This window comes from Lolium perenne, chromosome 7, assembly GCF_019359855.2.
Source record: "Lolium perenne isolate Kyuss_39 chromosome 7, Kyuss_2.0, whole genome shotgun sequence".
Lineage (NCBI taxonomy): Eukaryota > Viridiplantae > Streptophyta > Magnoliopsida > Poales > Poaceae > Lolium > Lolium perenne.
This window is the reverse complement of record NC_067250.2, coordinates 194,170,331-194,176,407: the sequence shown is the minus strand read 5'-3', so window position 1 is coordinate 194,176,407 and position 6,077 is coordinate 194,170,331.

Here is a 6,077-nt window from a genome sequence, read left to right as displayed (position 1 = left end):
TACGATACCGGTGCTGCTAGTCATGGTTATGGCTTTCTTGGCGTGATCTATCAATCCATTGTGCTTGGACATCCAGTCCATTCCTAGGACAACTTCCAAACCTTTGGTTCCAAGTATGATTAGATTTGCAAAGAAATCTACATCATGGATTTTGATAGGCACATTTTTGCAAAATTTTCTGGCTTTGGTGGTTGATCCGGGGATTTGAACTATCATAACATGCTTCAAACTGAGGGGTTGAATTTTACTTGTTGATGCAAAATCTTCGGTGACAAAGGAATGAGATGCTCCGGAATCAAACAACACTCTAGCAGGGGTGTGGTTGACAGAAAACATACCCAGCACAACATCTGGTGCTCCCTGGGCTTCTTCGGCGTTCATGTGGTAGAGGCGACCGTTGCGGTTGTTGGGGTTGTTGGGGACGAACTTCTTGCCGGTGGAGACACGGCGTTGCTGCTGTGCAGGGGCAGCGGTGTTGCCGGCGAGCTTGGCAAGACGCTTGGGGCACTCGTTGGAGTAGTGTCCCACTACACCACACTCGTAGCAAGTGATAGTGCTCTTGTCCTGCTTGTTCGCAACGGGAATGGCATTGCTTCCGGTTCTGGGGGTGGTGGTGATGTTGGGGTTGGTGTTGTTAGGGGCTCGGGGTGGAGCGCGATTGTAGTAGTTGTTGTTGTAGTTGTTGTTGTAGCCTCCCGGCTTGGGGTTTCCTCCACTCCGGTTCTGATAACCGGGGCGAGAGTTCTGCATCGGGGGTTTGTTGTGCCTCGGAGTGAAACCTCCGCTTGAGCTAGGGCGAAACTTCTGGGGGTGGCTTGATCCACTCTGACTTGCCATGCGGCGCTTGCGGTTCTCATTGGCTTGGTTTAACTTGCCCTCCATCTGGATGGCGGAGTCAACAAGGGCTTCGAGGTCGGCGAAGGGAATGTTGACGAGGACAGTCTGCATCTCATCATGCAGTCCGTTCAGGAATCTCTCCTTCCTCTTCTCAACGGTGTCGGTCTCATCAGGGGCATACCTTGACAAAGTGAGAAACTTGTCGCGGTATTCAACCACCGTCATGCGACCTTGTTTCAGCTCACGGAATTCATCCCTCATCTTCTTGATAAGACCCGGGGGTACATGGTACTTGCTGAATTTGAGTTTGAAATCTTCCCAAGTCATGAATTGACCTCCGTTCATGGCACGGGTGCTTGTCCACCAAGCGCGAGCTGGTCCCGCGAGATAGTGAGTGGCGAACAACACTTTCTCGTTGGCTTCCACTCCAGCTACTTCCAGATTGTTCTCCATAGTCTGGAGCCAATCGTCGGCGTCGAGGGGCTCCTCGGTCTTGCTAAACACAGGAGGGTTGGTGTTTTGGAAGTTCTTGAGCTTGGATCCGGGGTGGTCATGATTTCCATGGCCTTGGTTGGCGATGTTCTGCAAGGCGATGAGGTTGGCTTGGCGCTCGGCTCTTTCGGTTTCCCGGTCTGCAAGCATGGTTTGCAGAAGTTGTAGCATCGCGTCGTTGGTGCGATTCAGAGGGGCCATCTGAAGATGTAGAGGATCATGAGATAAGAGGGAACATTCTATGGTTCATTTTGGTTAAGTTTGAAAAGCATTTGAAAACTTGTAATCTTTTCATGACAAACATATCATTCATTCATTCATGCAACACATAGTACAAACTACACACATACTCCAATGGTTTTAAGAACCATTCTCAAGCTACGATACAAAGGACGGGATACAACTCACACCTACTATAAGTGAACTAGTGCAACTACTCCTCATCATCGATATCAATCGGGACGTAGTCATCGGGTCCTGCCTCCAGGAACTCGTAGTCCTCCTCCTCGGTGTTCTCGTCCTCCTCAAAGTCGTCGTCATCGCTCAGAAAAGCGTCTCCTCCTCGAATGTCGATGCCTCCATCGTCATCCTCCAGCTGACGAATCTGATCCTCCTGGGCCTTGACAGTGGCCTCAAGTGACGCGATCCGGGCGCGAAGGCGGCGAATCGTAGCGTCCTTCTTGGCACGCTGCTGGCGAAGGCTCTTGCGGTCGTTGTTGAGTAGCTTGATCGCCTCACCCTGCTCGGTGATGTGAGCATGGGTCTGGTTCGCGTAAGCGCAAGTGGCGTCAAGGTCCCTCTGAGTCTGGTAGAGCATGAAGTCCAGGTGCTCAGCATGGTGCCTCAACTCCGGGTGCGGCTGCAGCTCCATGGGCACTCCCGTAGCATCACGCCTCACAAGGTGGGCGTAGCGAGAGGCGAGGATGCGCACCACGTTCTGTCCACAGAGGCGTGCAAGTGCCTCCTGTAGGCCACGTGCGAGTCCGTCGAGCCAGTTGCTCTCGCGGAAGGAGAAGAGGATCCTCTCCGAGGTGGGAGGCTCCATCTTGCCCCTCAAGTCGGCAGTGATCACCCACTGCAACTCTCCTCCGGGCGTGTCGTCCAGCTGAACCCCGTGAAACTCGGGGTGTGGGCGCCCAAGGAAGTCAGAGACGGCGTTGAGGTCGTGCTCAAAGATCAAGCTTCCTCCGTTCCCAAGCTGATAAAACTTGGTGTTGATGGGTTCATTCGGCTCCATCTGAAAGAGAATTGGATGAGTAAGTTAGAGAGTGCAAAGTGTGGCAAAGTTTTAAGTTGATTCAAATAAGATAGAACATGATTCCTCAAATTTTGGCAAAGTCTCAAAGACAAGAGGGTAGTAAATTTTCACAAATAAGTTCTTCCATTTGATTTACAAGTTAAGTTTTTCAGAACGCCCATTCTAACTAAGGTCTTCTAAGGTCAAACAATGGCTCTGATACCAACTTGTCAACACCCGGATTTTTAAGTCCGAATGCCTATTATGTCATACATCGCAATCCCAAGAATATTGTTGTTGCGAGGCATAATAGTTAAGTATCACAGTCATCATTCATTACAAACCATAAGTCTTACAAATTGGAATCACATGATCCATATTACACGAATAGTTGATCTATTGATCAACGAACAAACACAAGTTCATAGTTCAACATAGCGGAAGCGTAAGATACAAGGACTCTCTAGTCCACAGGCCAACGCTTGACGTCGGAAGGCGCTTAGTTGTCGCGTCCTGCTGGTCATCTCCTTGGTCGTCTTCATACTCTGGCCATTTGAATAGCCAGGGACAAAGCCGTGAGTACGATGAGTACTCGCAAACTAATACTAATGTAAGTGCTAGACATTCTAGTAGGGTTTGCTAAGCTCTAGTTTCTTTGCATAAAGCTAGTTTTATTTCACAAAGTTTTGAGAAAAAGCTTACTCAAGTGCTAACTAACTCAAGTGGGAACATTAGTGTCATTCCCACCATTCAAGTGGTGATTTCAGTTCAATCCACCACAAGTCATTTCACCATCATCCTTTTCAACATCATTTTCAAAGATATGACATCGGAAACTGTATGGCCTTTCCAACCGTCCGTAACCGTGGACGCGGCTATTCGAATAGGTTTACACTCTGCAGAGGTTGCACACTTGTGCCACAACATTTGATTTCATCCGTCGGGATTTCCCCGAATCATCGTAACACAGTACGCGGATCATCAACCATAACCTTTCACTTACGAATCCTAGTATGAGCACCTCTCCCCATGAGCTTGGCCTCCCAGTGAAGACAGACAGTCAGCCTGGGAACTGCACAGGGCTTGGGCCGGACATTCACCTCATTTCGTGTCATATCGTATCGTTTCTTTGGTGGTAGAGGCAGCTTTCGGCATAACCCCGATGACGCTTGTTTAGAGGGAACCCATACTAAGACGCATAAACTTCCAGTTAAGCCCTACCCATAATCAGGTATTGTGGGGGTACTTGATAATTGGAAAGGTATCGCATTCAAACCAACATCATGTTTTATCAAAAATCACCATCTTCTCTTGGTCATATTCACCTTCAAAAATCATTCAATGGAATGCATCTTCATTCCAAGGTTTAAAAATCCTTTCAAAATTCACATTGTTCCCAGCTAGAGTAGTCAAGTTTTAATTCATTAGCACTAGCTCTAATTCATGAGGGGTGCTAACTTGCTTTGCTTGGGGAAGACTAACTCACTACTCTAGTAATCAACTTGTACTCTGACCAAAGTTAACTATAAAGGTAACTCATTTAGAAAACAAGTAACAACTTGTAAAGTAAAAACTTGGGATGGGTTCATATAAGAAAAGGTAAGAACATGGTGCCCTGCCCCAAGGGGCTTTGCACTTTGCAAGAATAAAAGCTTGCACTGGTAGTAGCTTGCCTTGGTAGTTCTCAAACTGTTCCTCCTCTTCCTCCTGGTAGCAACCTTCTTCTTCGGCGTACTCTCCGGTGCTACCGTCTAAATTTGCATACGAGTATAATTACTCACTAATTCAATGGCTATTCCACACATCACAAATAAACACACATACTACTCTATGCACACCAAATAAATAAACTAGGGTGCATGGGTTGTGGGACTTAAATAGAATTTGTATTCCATCTGTAAATGATGGTTTCCATAGGGTTCTTGAGAAATAACTTCCTCTCATTGAAATCTTCTTAAGATTTAATTTCTCCAACAATCATGGATGAACTCATATTGACCTAAGTCAAATGTTCATCATCATCATTTGGGAAAATGATTTAAATGAGGTGGATCACCTCATACTATTTAAACAACACTACCTTTAATTTAAATCTCACGTAATCCATATAAGAGAGTTTGGAACCAGGGGTCCAAACATCCCATGAATCCATGTGAGACAAGTTTAAATGAAGTGTAGGACTTCACACAAATTAACTTTAATAGTTTTGGACAATATCAACTAGTTAAACTAGTCAGAATATCCATTCCTTAAACCATGGCATGATCATGCAAGTGATCACACCATTTTATTGTAAAAACAATTAGTGTAAGTCAAATGTGAGCTATTAGAGTTGGAATTAACTTAATATCTATTTTGGTTGATTTTTGAGAATTATTTGAATAGGGAAAAGTCCCTGCCTTGTTATTTTTATCACATTAATTCTTCAAAGAATTTGACCATGAGGCCAGTGGCATGTTGTAGAGAATTTCAGTGGCTTTCTAACAATATAAAGTTCACTAAATTTGGTTTAGCCAATTTGAAATGGTTGAATCTCAAAGTTTGGGCAGTATTGGAATTTATTTGAAAATTAAATAAACTAGGTTTGAATAAAAGGGCCGGCGGGAAAAGCTATTGGGCCAAAGGATTTGAAAACGGCCCACGGCCAGCCCACCACGCGTCTGTGCCCGCGTGGGCTGCCTGACAGGGTGGGGTCCGCCTGTCAGCCTCCTTTAAAACCCGAAACGGTATGGAGACGTGTGGTGCGTTGGATTAGAATTAGATCGGACGGCACAGGGCCATCGTCATCTCCGGCGAGATCCCGACGGTGCGGCGGCGGCAGTAGGGGGTGGGAGAGCTCGCCGCGGCTCCAGCAAGGGTTGGCAGTGTGCGCGGTGAAGGTGTAGACGACGGCGAGTCGACTGGTACCGGCGGCAACTCCTGGATCGGCTTCAATCGGCGGCGAGCTTCCGCGGCGTCCGTCGGCAGTGAGGTGGCGATTGGGTGGCTACGGCGGCGAATGTGGATGGGGGAGTGGCTCAGGCGGTCGAGTGAGAAGAGGGGAGTGTGCTGGTGTGCTCAATTCGACGAATGGAGCTCTCCTTTTATAGGCTTGAGAGAGGGTGGCGGGGCAGTGGCAAGGTCGACCATGGCGCGGCTTCTCCGGCGGCTGGTCGAGCTAGGCGAGGGCGCTGTCGGGTTCTCCTCGTCCAGGCGAAGCTAGAGGTGGTGCTGGCTTGGTCGGGGGACGTCTGGTCTGGTCGCATTTCTTCCACGACGGCCGCGGCGCGTACGGGAACAAGTCGTCGTCTCCGGCGCCGGCGGTCACGGGTCTGGGCGGGGCGCGTGTCTAGCGGCGTCGCGGTGTCACTGCGGTGCTCAACCTGTCGAGGGAGGGTCCAGGGCGTGCTCGAGGTGGTGGCGCGGCGCGTGGCCAGAGGGTGCCCGTGGCGCGCTCTCGTGCGACGTCCACGGCATGCTGGCCGCCATGGGCGCGCGCTGGTCTGGCCAGTGTCGAGCTCCTCCTCGACCG